The following is a 13233-nucleotide window of genomic DNA, read 5'->3' as shown; positions in this document are numbered from 1 at the left end:
GTGAACGATCAATACTGTTTGGAGCACTCTCTGTGTTCTCTCTCTCCCTCTCTCTCTCTCTCACACACACACACACACACACACACACACAAGTGTTGGGCACAGACCTGCCCACTGCTTAATAAACCCATGCAAGCCTTTCAGGGACCACTTGCCTGGCTTTCTTTTGTTTTGCCACAAACACCTTGTCTTTTTTCTTATTTTAATCATGTGGGGTTTAAAAGAACAATACTCTAAATTCACTTTGTGTTGGGCAGAAGGAGAGGGGAGAAATCAATTATCCTGCTCTGAGAAGCATTCAATGGAATGCCATGAATTCATACTACATGGATCTTTTTTGCCCAGAAGTTTCTCTGTCTGAAGTTAGCAAAAGTCACCATATGCTGAGTGAGCAAATAAACAAATGAGATGCTCAAAATAAGTAATTAACAAAAGTGAACAGCCAGACCCAAGCGACTATTTTTCAATTGCTTTGAAATGAATGGAAAGGACAGGGACAGAAATACTGTGATGGAGATTTCTGTGAGGTTTGCAGAGATGCCTGGATGCAGGCTCTCTCAAAGGGTCTCACCCCAACTACATGTGCACCAACACACACACACACACACACACATGCACACGTAAACATGGACACACAGAGCTTGGGTCTGAATTCTCTACACAAGTCAGGCTAGGTGAACACAGGTGCTACAAAACAGGTAGAGAAACAGACGGGGCCCTTCACTCAAGTAGGAAGAAAAATCACTTGTACTTTAAAAATCACTCTGGTGTTGCCTGCGTCTCACACATGCAGCCACATACTTTGGAGTAAACTCACGCTGTCTCTTCTGCCTTGAGTGTCCTCAGCAGCAACTAAACTCCTTGACCCCAGCTCACAACTGACTTCTTGGCTTCAGAGATGCTGTGCCCCCAGACACCCCTCCAGCATCCTGCCCTGCTTCGCAGAGCCGCAAAGCAGATCTCAACCCAGGCACATGGAGTCATCACAGATAGCCCTCAGCCTTTCTTGCTATTGTATTTCCCAGCTCACTCCACTGTTCACTCAGTCTTCTGTGTCCCCTGACGTAGCTCAAGCAGAGGCTGAAAGGACAGAGAGGAGAGGGGGACAGGGCAGAGAGAGCCAGCAAGGAGGGGGAGAGGGAGAGACAGAGAGAGAGAGGAGGGGAGGAGAGGAGTCTTAGCTTAAGGGAAGGGAAGATACTCAGGTAAGAAAGGGCAAAGTCAACTCCCCCCTCCCGCCACGTGCCACCCCCCAAGACCCTCAGAAAAAGATTTCCTACCATTCATTTCAGGAAGGAGGGATAACCCAGCAAGGAAGAAGAATTCAGCCTGCTTGTCTCCCCCTTTTAGTGTGCCAGGGCTCTTGCATCCCCTATAGGGCTCTCCTGGCTCTCAGCTGCTAGCAATCCATTCATAAGGTTTCAAGAAGCTACACAAAACTCAAGCTTCCAGTTTAGTTTCTCTCTCTCTCCCCTTCATTCCTTTGCTCACCACTCTCCTTCAGCTCTTGGCAGTCCAAAGTTAAAAAAAAAAATGTTGAACCATTTCTGTGTTTTCCTCCTGTTGTAACTTTGGCTGTGACATCATAACCCTGCCCATCAACACCCCACCTCTCTGCCTTCCCACCCCCCCTCACCAGCCTCCTACCCCCCAAACACTCCCCCCACCCCCCACGGAGAAGAAGGGCTCCTGTCAGCTCCAATGTGTGAAAAATACAAAGCTACCAGGAGTGCCCCTCCCTTTCCTCGGCCCCCTCCTCTCTTCCCCTCCCTGCCTTACCCACCGCTCAGCCTCAGCTCTCTCAAGCCTTTTAACAATGATCCCATCTGTTTGACATGTGCGGAAAGGTGGGCTGGATTCATATAATCTGTCAAGTGAATCAGATCAGAAACACAGCAACCCCCTCCTCAATTCCATCACACACGCAAACACACACACACACACATACACACACACACACTGAGCAAAAGTGTGAGAGAAGTCAGACTCACACAGCACCCCCCACTCTCGATGCCAGGGAGAAAGACAGCAAACATGCCAAGGGAAGCCCACATTTATACATATATAAATTCTGTTGCTTATTTGTTTATGACAAACACCCACACCCCAAGTCCTCTACCCCTCTTCCCCAAAGCCTTCCACTCCGCAAGTGCACAGATTTCAAAGCTGGTAGAATCTGTTTTGAAATCTCCAACGAGAGGGTTTTTCCCCCTTTTTTCACTCCAAAGCACTATCTGTGGCGATCAGACTGGAGCAGGGTTGCCAGCAAACGGAGGAGGCCCCTTCTAGGGTACAGCTTTCAAACCAGCGAAGCTAGAGGGAATGAATTTAAGGACACACAGCAGGAGCTGGCTGCATTCATTTCATTTTGACGGGGGTAGTTGGGGGAGGAATATCATTTCTGAAATGTCCAAGGAATGAAGGGAGAGGATATGGATTTCTTAAACAGTTTTGCAAGAGGAGCGGTGTCTTGTTCTGCAGGTAAATCTATAAGGCAAGAAATTGGAGCTTACAGATAAACAAGGACCAGGACGGAGAGGGAGAGGGAGGGAGAGGGAAAAGAGCAGAGGGGAGAGGAAGGAGAGGGATGGGGGAGATTGGAACATGGAGAGGGGGAAGAAGGGGAGAGGAGAGAAGGGGGCGAGGGGGGGAGGAGAAGGAGGGGAGCAGAGGGGAAGGGGAGGGGGAGGGGAGGAAAGGAGGGCTAGGGAAGGAGAAGAGTCTGGGAGGAGAAAGGGCTGAAAAAGAGAAGTAGGGAAGGGAAGAGGGAAGAAGGAGCCAGGCAGGAGGAGGAGAGAGCAAGAGGTGGAGACGCACGTAAACTATGGAGACCAGGAGAGCAGCTAGACCTTGGTGGTCCAACACAAAGAAACCAGGGGCAGGTGACAGAGGGAGACCCCACGAGAGGGGCAGGGGGTAGGCTCCAGGCACAGAAAACAAAGGGTACACAGCAGAGGGACTGCCTCGCAGGGATCAGGGGCCGGGCACAGTTTTAGAAAATCGGATTGCCAGGCTTCAACATTGTCTCCTTAAAGAAGCCCTGCTCCCTGCTCTTTCCTCCCTGCAGCTCTTCCTCCAACACCCACCTCCACCTTCCCTCTTTCATCTGCTTGCTCCTCGTGTATCTTCCCCTGGAGAGTTTAGCAGTAAGATTCAGACACGGGTGTGTGCGCACACACACCCCAAAAAAGCCACCCTTGACAGCCCCTTTGTTTCTATCCTCAGAGAATGCTGGGTCCTCATAGGAACCCAATGCCTGGGCGGTTGTGACCATCTGCACTTCATTTCAACCCAAATTGTATTGTTTCCTTTAAGCCCAGGACGTCAGGGCTGTTTTGCTTGTATTTACTGCCATAGTGGCATTGGTCAGTCTCCATTAGCACTGTCATCATTATTATTCAGTCTTTGAGCAAAGAGGGCAGCGTGTCCACGCTGGTGTGTCACCTGCAGCAGAGAGCGCTGGCAGGCAGACGGGAGAGAGGCAGGAGAGAGGAAGGAGAAAGACCCCTGGGCACGGTCACTGATCCTCTCTGACTTTCTGATTCTAAAATCTGGTCCCTTGAGGGAAAGCTCAGCTGGGAGCCAGCCAGGGAGCGTAGTAATAAAAACCTCCCTGAACACAACCAAATGCAGTATCTATATATAGGCGCCGGATCTGTTTTAGCTACTTGCAGTCTAAAACGACACCCGGAAACAAACATTTCAGCAATATGTTTATTGGAATCTTATTCAGCTTGTGCTGGAAACAGTGAGACTCTCTGAAGGATTCCACTTGAAGATTCAAGGTTGCTGCTTTCTGCTCTCCCTGCTCTGCTGCTCGGAGCTGGGAGTCAGTGGCTCTGGCATTCCTGGGGTGGCCGAGATGCCTGCAGGGTAGCCTGTTGCAGCCCCCTTTTGTATGAGAGAGGGAACAAGAGTAAAGTCTCAGAATTCATGACAGGGCCAGACACGGCAGCCAGATCTCCTGCGTCCCAGGCCAGTATTTTTCCCTGTGTTTTCACCTGTCTTGCTGGTTTGCAAGCGACAGTTAGCTGGAGGGGGAGGCCTGCCGTGTCCCACACCCTGGTAGAAGTGCCTGGGGAATGTGTGCTGGTCATGTGTGTGCTGTAAGTCAGAATCACGCAGCCCTCAGAGCGAAATGCAAATCTGATCTCACTCTCCTCCCTGTGGGTTTTGAGCCAAGACGAGCCCTAGCTTCTTGCCGAGCTGTGTGGCGCTCCGTATGTTAGACAGTCCTATTTTTACCACAACACAATTGCTATTATAAATTATTAGTGAAGTCCATGGCCATGCTTTGAGGACTGTCTTTCATCCGAACAGATCAAAGTGTGTCGCGGACAGGTTAGGCTTCCCAGCGCCTCGGCGCAGTGTGGCCGAGGCAACATGCCAGAGACCTCTATCCCCTGGTGACAGCCCTGGTGGGGTAAGTATTTCCTGTAAGGTTTTGAGCCTCGAGATCGGCCTCTGGAGCCCTTGAGCTGGGGAGGAGTTTCACAGTGATGCTGGATCCTGCCCTGCTCATCAGATGAACAGAGGCTCCGCCATGTTATGCTTCAATCTGGGTGTCTGCACCTAGAATCTCTTCAAAGGGCAACCTCATAACCAGAAAAATAGGTACACTCGGACACTTGCAAATCCTCTTTCTTGATGCACATCTGTGTGCATTCTCTCTTCCTGACCACAACGATGTGAACACAAGTGTGATGCCCATTTTACAGAGGACACAGCGGCTGGAAGAAGCTAAATGACCTACCCACAGAGCTGCAGGCAGACAGGACACAGCCAGAACAAATTTCCTATGCAATACGCAAAGGGAAAGGAGCCAGACTCAAAGACTATATATTGCACAGTTTCATTTCTGAGACTCTGGAAAACACAAAACAATGAGAACATAGAGTAGATCCGTGATTGCCAGAAACTGGAGTGTAGGTGAAAATTTGGATTCAAAAAAAAAAAAAAAAAAAAAGAAAGAGAAAAAACAGAAAGGGATTTGGGTGTTATGAGACTGTTCTCTATCTTGATTGTAATGATGGTGCATGAGTGTGTGCATGTGTCAAAACTCAAGAAACTGTGTCTGGAAAAAAATTACTGTGTGGAAATTATTCCTCTGCAAACGGAAGCCAGGAGTGGAGCCAGGGACTCTGAGCGTCGAATACACTGTTCTCTCTACAGGTGCCCAAAGACCAAAGGAGCAGGTGACAGGCGCCTCTCCGGATCTGAACTCTCTCATTTAGCCTCTGAAGGAACCTGGGGAACCAGACCGAATGGAGAACCAAGCGGGCCTACAGTCCCAGCGCCGTCAACCCACTTGAGCCCAGCAAATCAAGAAACCAAGCACTAGCCAAGCCCTGCTCCATGAGTATGCTCTGTGCTGCCATTCTTGCCTGGCCTTGGGCAACTTAATAGACTTCTCTGATCTCTTTGTGAGATGAGGAGATTGGAGTGGGACACCTCCAAGTTCTCTTTTAGGTCATATGTAAGTTTCTGTATTTTTCAGCCCACACCAATACATTTCTAAGATTCTTCCTTCTTGACTATAAACAAACTAAAAAATAAAAACAAAAATAAACAACTCATGTTCATGTTTCATGAATAGATACCCAAGTGTACATCAATCATTCACAGTCAGTACACTTAATTTGGTCCTTCAGGAAGGTCATATATTTAAATGTAACTCCATTAAGGCGCTGATATGCAGAAACTGGGGTGTCACAGAGGGAGTTGTAGAGTTCTGCTGCTATGGTGAGAAAGATGCCTGGTACTTATGTCGCACTGCCAAGTATTTAATAAAACAAATATTAGAGGACATGGCATTAGTGTGAGAATACTCAGAGGGAAGCCGTTTTAAAATGTGGTACTGTGCCAAAATTATAAAATTTAGTCATTTCCCCAAGGTGGTAACAATACAAGTATTAGTAATAAAAGCTGGGGTCGGTGCTGTGGCATAGTGGGTTAAAGCCTCAGCCTGCAGCACCAGCATCCCATATGGGCACTGGTTCAAGTCCCAGCTGCTCCACTTTCGATCCTTCTCCCTGCTAATGCACTTTGGAAAGCAGTATAGGACAGGCCAAGTTCTTGGGCCCCTGCACCTACACGGCAGATCCAGAAGAAGCTCCTGGCTCCTAGCTTCAGATCGGTTCAGCTCTGGCCATTGTAGCCATTTGGGGAGTGAAGCAGCAGGTGAAAGACCTCTCTCTCTCTTTCTCTCTCTCTCTCTACCTCTCTCTGAAACTCTGTCTTTCAAGTATATAAAATAAAATCTTTAAAAAATAATAAAAGCTAATATTTATTATTTAAAATACAGTAGGCACTGTCCTGGTCATTTTACAAATGTATATGTGTACTGTAGTATTCGTATATGCTTTCTGTGTTTATATTTATCAACGCTCACAGTGGTTCTGGGAGACAGGTACTTCTCTTATCCCCACAGTCACATGAAGAATAATGGCAGCAGCTAACATTTATTGAGCACATACCACATACTCAGTGTAACACCTTGCTGAATCCAGCAAGTGACCCATGAGATAGCTGCACTATGGCCTCACTGTAGAAGGGAAGATTGAGGCACAGTAAGTTCAAGATAGAAGCTTACTGACCTGGAAAACAACTTCGTGTCTCCAGAGTTCTCTCTCTTCACCATACTGCACCTGCCTCGGCACAGAGATACAGAGACACGATTAAGACTGAACTCCTGCATGACAAATCCAGACTTTCCTGAAGAGGACATCTCACTGCTTTCTGTGGAGTCACAGAAGGATCTTTAAGCCTTTATCTACTGTCTCCTCTGAGTAAGTGTTAGATGCCTCCAAGAACAGAGGCCCCAACTGATAGGAGCCTCCAAGGGCAAGTCCAACTTCTGCCCATGCTGAGTATCTGCCACAAGAGCTTTTGTCCCCACTACCCTTGCATCCTGGATCCATCATGTCTCCACTGACTTCTGGGGGACAAATAACTAACAAACTGTAAAGGGAAAAACAAGTCATTTACCAAACTCATTTAACTCCTGCTGCAAGGAGTCATACAAGATGGGCAAATGCGAGGTCATCTGTTTAACTAATATTGACTTTTAATACTATTAAAGGCTATCAGTTGATGGTCTGTTAACATTAAAAATATATACACTTCATTTTAATCACATTTAAAATAAGCCAGGATTACCCCCAAATGTATGCTGCTCTTTCTTCTAAATTTTTGTATTAGTCAACTTTCACTAGGTTGCTTTGTGTCAAACAAACAACCTGAAAATCTCAGACTTAGACAAGAAAAGACAGGTTTCTCAAATATTAAATGTACTTGTGGGTCACTTGCAGTGCTAGTCCTCACAATATTTTTTAAAGATTTGTTTGTTTATTTGACAAGCAGAGTGATGAGGCTGGGGTAGGGGGGAATGCAGGGAGAGAGGGAGAGAGAGAGAGAGAGAGAGAGAGAGAGCGAGCGCCATCTTCATCCTCTGATTCATTCTCCAAATGGCCACAGCAGCCAGGGTTGAGCCAGACCAAAGCCAGGAAGCTGGAACTCTAATTTGGGTCTCCCACATGGGTGATGGGGACCAAGTAATTGGGCCATTTTCCTCTTCTCTCCCAGGCACATTAGCAAGGAGCTGCATCAGAAGTTGAGCAGCCAGGACTCAAACCAGCACTGAAGGCAGTGGCTTAACCCACTGTGACAAAAGGCCAGCCCTGAAACGTTTTTTCCTGAAACTCTGGAATTGAGTATAAAGGAACAGCTCCATGGGACATGCCGTTTTTGTGGCAGAGGAAGGATTTTGGATCAGGGCTGATGCTATGTCTCCACACATCTTTGCTGTTCACAACTCTGAGAGGGAACTACTGGTACCTAGTGAGTAGGGGCCAACGACGCTGATAAACATTCTCAATGCACAGAAGAAATCCCCACTTTCAACACCAACAGAGGATTATCTGGGAGCCAAGAATCTACCAGGCTGCAAGCTAGGATGCCCACACCCCAAATCCTAGTACTGGGATTCAATTCCTGGCTCCAGCTCCTAATTTCAGCTTCCCCCAAATGCAACTCCTGTGGGGAAACAGGTGATGGCTCAAGCCACCCAAGGGAGACCTGGATTGCACAGCTGTGGGTATTTGGGGAGTGAACCAGTGGTTGGGAGCATTTCTCTCTCTCTCTCTCTCTCTCTCTCTCTCTCTGTCTCTCAAATAACTTGAAATTTAAAAAAAAAAAATAAAAGGAACAAACTGGCCCAAAACATCAGAGTACAGAGAAAGTAGTCATGACAAAACCATGCAATGACTCTTAAAACTTGTTTGGGTGCCACATAGATCATTTCTATGTTCTATTGGCCCAAGTAAGTAATTATCCAGCTCCATGTCAATGAGGCAGGAAAATCAACTCACAGGGCAGTAGCATGGTAATATAATCTTCCTATAGGGATTGGAACAAATTATTACAAAAAAAATGCAAAACACCACAACTTATTATTGAGGGCAATGAATGAACCGGTGACCATGGATCTGAAGCTATCCCAGGGTGGTTGGTATGTGGGTGGGAGTGCAATAAATGCATTTTGTTTGTTTGTTTTAAAGATGTATTTATTCATTTGACATGCATAGTGTGACAGACAGAGAGAAGTAGAGATATCTTCTACCCACTGGCTAACTGCCCACATGGCTGCCACAGCCAGAGTTGGGCCAGGCTGAATCCAGGAGTCTGAAACTCCATCTGGATCTCCCACTTGGATGGCAGAGGCCTAGGACTTGGGCCATCTTCTGCTGCTTTCCCAGGTGCATTAGCAAGGATCTGAATGGGAAGTAGAGCAGCGTGGACTGAAACCTGTGCTCTGATACAGGATGCTCGTGTTACAGACCGGCAGCAGCTTAACCCACTGCACCACAGCACTGGCCCTGTAAAGAGTTCTTGAGAGGCAAACTCATAGAGAGCTGGATCCTTCCAGACAAGTCCCATGACCAGGCAGACATGAAGCATCCACCTCTGCACAACAGGGATATTAAACCGTCTTGTCCAAAGCATGAACCATTGTATGTGAAGTGCACTGTGCAATGCTGACATGGAGAGAGGCACAATGAATGCTGATATAATTTATCTTTCACTGGACAACTTCCACTGCCAAGTCAAAGGTTCCTGATAATCTGGCCCACTCCTTTGATTAATTTCAGAAGCAGCATAGCTTTCAAAGCCATCATGTTGAGTTCTCATAAATAACTTGATCCCACTTTATGATAAATAACATTAAAGTCTAAAAGGTATTGGTTCATTAATGAAAAATAAACTCTGCATAATTCTAAAACACTATATTTTTTAAAAGATTGATTCATTTTTTGAAAGGCAGAGTTACAGAGAGGCAGAGGCAGAGAGAAAGAGAGAGGTCTTCCATCTGCTGGTTCACTCCCCAGATGGCCACTACTGCCAGAACTGCGCCGATCCGAAGCCAGGAACCTGGAGATTCTTCCAGGTCTCCCACATGGGTGCAGGGGCCCAAGGCTGTGGGCCATTTCTACTGCTTTCTCAGGGCATAGCAGAGAGCTGGATCAGAAGCGGAGCAGCCAGGACTCAAACTGGCATCCATATAGGATGATGGCACTGAAGGCAGCAGCATTACCTGCTTCGCTACAGCACCAACCCCTAAAACTGATTACATTTTAAGAGCAAAATTTTTAAGCTACTTTACTTGTTTGATCAATTCTTATCAGTGCTGTTAAATTATTTTAATTATTTTCCATTTATATGTCTATTTTACTCAAATCAATTTTCACCCAGACCAATTCTTAGCTTTTTGTCTGCTTAAAAAAATTGGTTTATAAATCAGCTTTTGTCCACAGGAGCAGCTTCAACTGTTGTGAGTTTTCTTTTGTAGTAAGTGCTGCTACTCAATTCAATTTCCCTAGGACAAAATTTTCAAATGTAAATTTGATAATGGGAAATGTTATTCTTTATCAGATTTAATTTCTGTTGATTAGATATATTGGTAATATTCATTATTAGCTGGGAAAAAGTTTTGATTGTCTGCAATTTTGGGGGGCTAACCTATAAAAAATGAAGAATTTTGCCAGCGCCATGGCTCAATAGGCTAATCCTCTGCCTTGCGGCGCCGGCACAGCGGGTTCTAGTCCCAGTTGGGGCGCCGGATTCTGTCCTGGTTTCCCTCTTCCAGGCCAGCTCTCTGCTGTGGCTAGGGAGTGCAGTGGAGGATGACCCAAGTGCTTGGGCCCTGCACCCCATGGGAGACCAGGATAAGTACCTGGCTCCTGGCATCGGATCAGTGCGGTGCGCCGGCCGCAGCACGCCGGCCGCGGCGGCCATTGGAGGGTGAACCAACGGCAAAAAGAGAGACCTTTCTCTCTGTCTCTCTCTCACTGTCCACTCTGCCTGGCAAAAAATAAAATGAAGAATTTTTCTCAAATATTTCAAAATTGTTCTCTCACCTAGGACTGATTGCCTTATTGTACTTCCAACCTAAATTGCCTACCATTACTTTGTGTTTGATATCCCTATACTATATACCAGAGAAACAGAAAAAAAAAAAAAAAACAATAGCACTGAAATATCCCAAGATATAGTGAGTGCTGTGTAGCAGGGACAGGGGGTCTAAATTATAGGTCTGTCATTTTTTCTACCTCAAAATGGGTAGCAAAAATCACCCTGTTTCAGCAAAAGGGGCATTATAGGTTTTAGAGCAGTGTTTCTCCAACTTTCCAAGAAACAGCCCTAGATAAAGAAAAGTAAATTTCATATTCTATCATTAAAGATAAATAAATTTATATGTTACTCTACAATCTGTCTGTTCTTATTCTGATATTAATAAACCTTTGAGTAAACTTGGTATTCCAGGAACAAATGTCACGCTAATCCTGCGTTACTGCCTTCCACTCGTATGTGCACTATTACTCTCCCCAGCCTGAGAAGTGTGGCTCCAAAGAAAGCAAAGAAATCACATTTCCATGAGGAATACCAGGGATGTGCATTAACAACTGGACGTTTGGACTGAGTACCATCTGAGACTCAATGACGTCATGCCAGAGAGAAGCCAGAAGAAAACAAGTATGGCTGAAAAAGACGGAGAAAAACTAGCTCCCTGTCCATCTCTTCACCTCAGCTAAAAAAGGCTGCAGATGGTCCCCAGTTTATGACGGTTTGACTTAGCAAGTTTTTGCTTTATGATGGCACAAAAGCATACTAACACAAACTTTCTCTTTTTCACTTTCACTGCAGAACTCAACAAATTACATGAAATAACTCAACACCTCATTGTAGAATAGTCTTTGTGTTAGACGATTTTGTCCAACTGTAGGCTAATGCAGGTTTCTGAATATGCTCAAGGCATATTCAGAGTTAGGACTGTCAGTAAGTTAGATGTATTCAGTGCATTTTTGATTTATGATACTTTCAAATGATGATGAGTTTAACAGGATGAAATCCCATTTTAAGTTGAGGAGCATCTGTATTTGAGCTTTATCCCTGTTCCTGGCACAGACATTGCAAACTTTGGAATTTTCTAAGCGATGGAGACAAAAGCCAAAGAAGCATCTTCCTAACAAGCTCCTTCCAAATTCACCTGAGATGATGTTAATGAGCTGGCTTTTGGAAAGCCCCTGCAAGTGGAGGTCTGTTTGCCAGAGGCACTAACCAAGTGACTACTGAGTTGGCAATTTCAGTTCCATTTGCTGACTCCCAGGGAGATGGACTTCAACATCAATGAGCGATTATTTAATCAATTATGCCTATGTAATAAAAGCACCATAAACATTCTCAACGATGGACTTTGGAGAGACTCCATGTTGATGAACAAACGGAGGTGCTGGGAGTGGTGTATTCCTGGAGAGAACATGGAAGCATGGGGTCCCTTCTTTGTCCCTTGCCGTATGCGTTCCTTCCATCTAGCTCTCTTCCGCACCTGGATCCTTTCATGATAAAGCTGTAACCTGGCAGGAAAATTGTTCTGAGCTCTGCAAGTTGTGCCAGCAAATAACTGGCCCTTAGGAGGTTTGTGAGAATGTTGATTTGTAGCCAAGTTAGGCAGAAATTGTGGATAACACAATTGATGTAAGAAGGGATAGGAGTAGTCTGAGAATGAGCCCTGAACCTGTGGGAATCTATGCTAACTCTGGTTGACAGTGTCAGAATTGAGTTGAAGAGTAGCACATTTAGTTAGTCTTCCCAGAGAACTAGAGAATTGCTGAATGTGTAGAACACATGCAAACACACACACACACACACACACACACACAAATTGATGGTCAGAATATTGAGTCTAACAACAACAACCTGATTTTGTATTTACAAGCAGTTGAGAAATGATGTGTGTACCACTCAATATTTAGAACCTGGGCTAAATCCTGGAGTTCTAGGTCACTGCTGACTCTAAGACAAGGCTCTGTGTCTCAGAATCAGGTGTTAAGCAGTACAGTATCTTCTGCATTCCTATACTAAGCACTAAGCAATGCACTGTGTCCCCAGAGGTAGATGCCATTAACATTGTCACTTCTATGGGATCTATTTTATGGGACTGAGATTTGAACTAGTTGGGGAACTCGCTCAAGGCCATTACAGAGGGTTCCGTTGCAGGACTGAGGTAAATCAGTGAGTCTGGGTCACATGGCCTTTCCAATTGTCTGCTAGTTGAGTCTTCCCTAGGCTTTGGCCATGTCCATGGAGACTCAGTATATAGAAGTGGTGACACTGTTCAGGGAATACATCAGAAAAAAGTTGTATGTTGCAACAGATTAATCCCAAAATTAAGTAGTTTAGATGATAAGGTTTTTTCTTGCTCACTTGGACCCAATAAAAGCGTTCCTGGTGGTGAGTGGTGACTGAGGACCCCATGGCCCTGCCATCCAGGTTGCCCGATCCTTTACAACCTTGGAGTCCTCTGCCTTCAACTCGTGAGTAGAGAAAGAGAGGGGGCCCACATCTTGATCACTTTAGGGACACAGTTCACAGTTCACTTGAAGTGAAGAGTCAAAGTCCTCACCTGGAAAGCAAACAGCTGGAAACACCTTCTCTTGCTCTGGATGGCTTCCTTATAATTCTATGCTGTGGCGCAAAGCCTAAGTCTTTGACACACAGCTAGCTGTCACTGCCAGAGAGGATTTGCTCAGTCCTTCCACTCTCTCAGGATATGGCATTGGAGATGGAGGGGGACAGGAGGAGAAGCCCTGACCCTAGGTAGTGAGGTTCTGAAAGACTTCAGGTAGTTCCTCAAAGAAGCCAAAATTGAAGGAGTAGCTGAGCTAAAGCCTCATG

The 13233-nt window shown here is 45.8% G+C and overlaps 1 protein-coding gene and 1 long non-coding RNA gene across 10 annotated transcripts in view; one reads left to right on the top strand and one right to left on the bottom strand.

Moving 5' to 3' along the window:
* Window positions 1-13233, bottom strand: part of PAPPA2 (pappalysin 2) — a 611815-nt gene that overhangs the window by 283044 nt on the left and 315538 nt on the right. The window contains exon 1 of one of the 9 annotated variants that reach the window (XM_051856951.2): window positions 1281-1594. The exons of 7 other annotated variants lie outside the window; for them this stretch is intronic. The gene's annotated coding sequence lies outside the window, so the exon portion shown is untranslated. Of the gene's footprint in view, window positions 1-817; window positions 1245-1280; window positions 1595-13233 lie in introns of those variants that run through there. One more of the 9 variants, XM_051856957.2, reaches the window with a different exon arrangement.
* LOC138850466 (uncharacterized) lies at window positions 2302-5572 on the top strand. Its single transcript, XR_011390254.1, has 2 exons — window positions 2302-2481; window positions 5173-5572. It is a non-coding gene; the product is annotated as an uncharacterized lncRNA (long non-coding RNA).

Source organism: Oryctolagus cuniculus, chromosome 7 (genome assembly GCF_964237555.1).
Source record: "Oryctolagus cuniculus chromosome 7, mOryCun1.1, whole genome shotgun sequence".
Lineage (NCBI taxonomy): Eukaryota > Metazoa > Chordata > Mammalia > Lagomorpha > Leporidae > Oryctolagus > Oryctolagus cuniculus.
The sequence above is the reverse complement of the archived record's forward strand: the minus strand, read 5'-3'. Positions and strand labels throughout refer to the sequence as shown.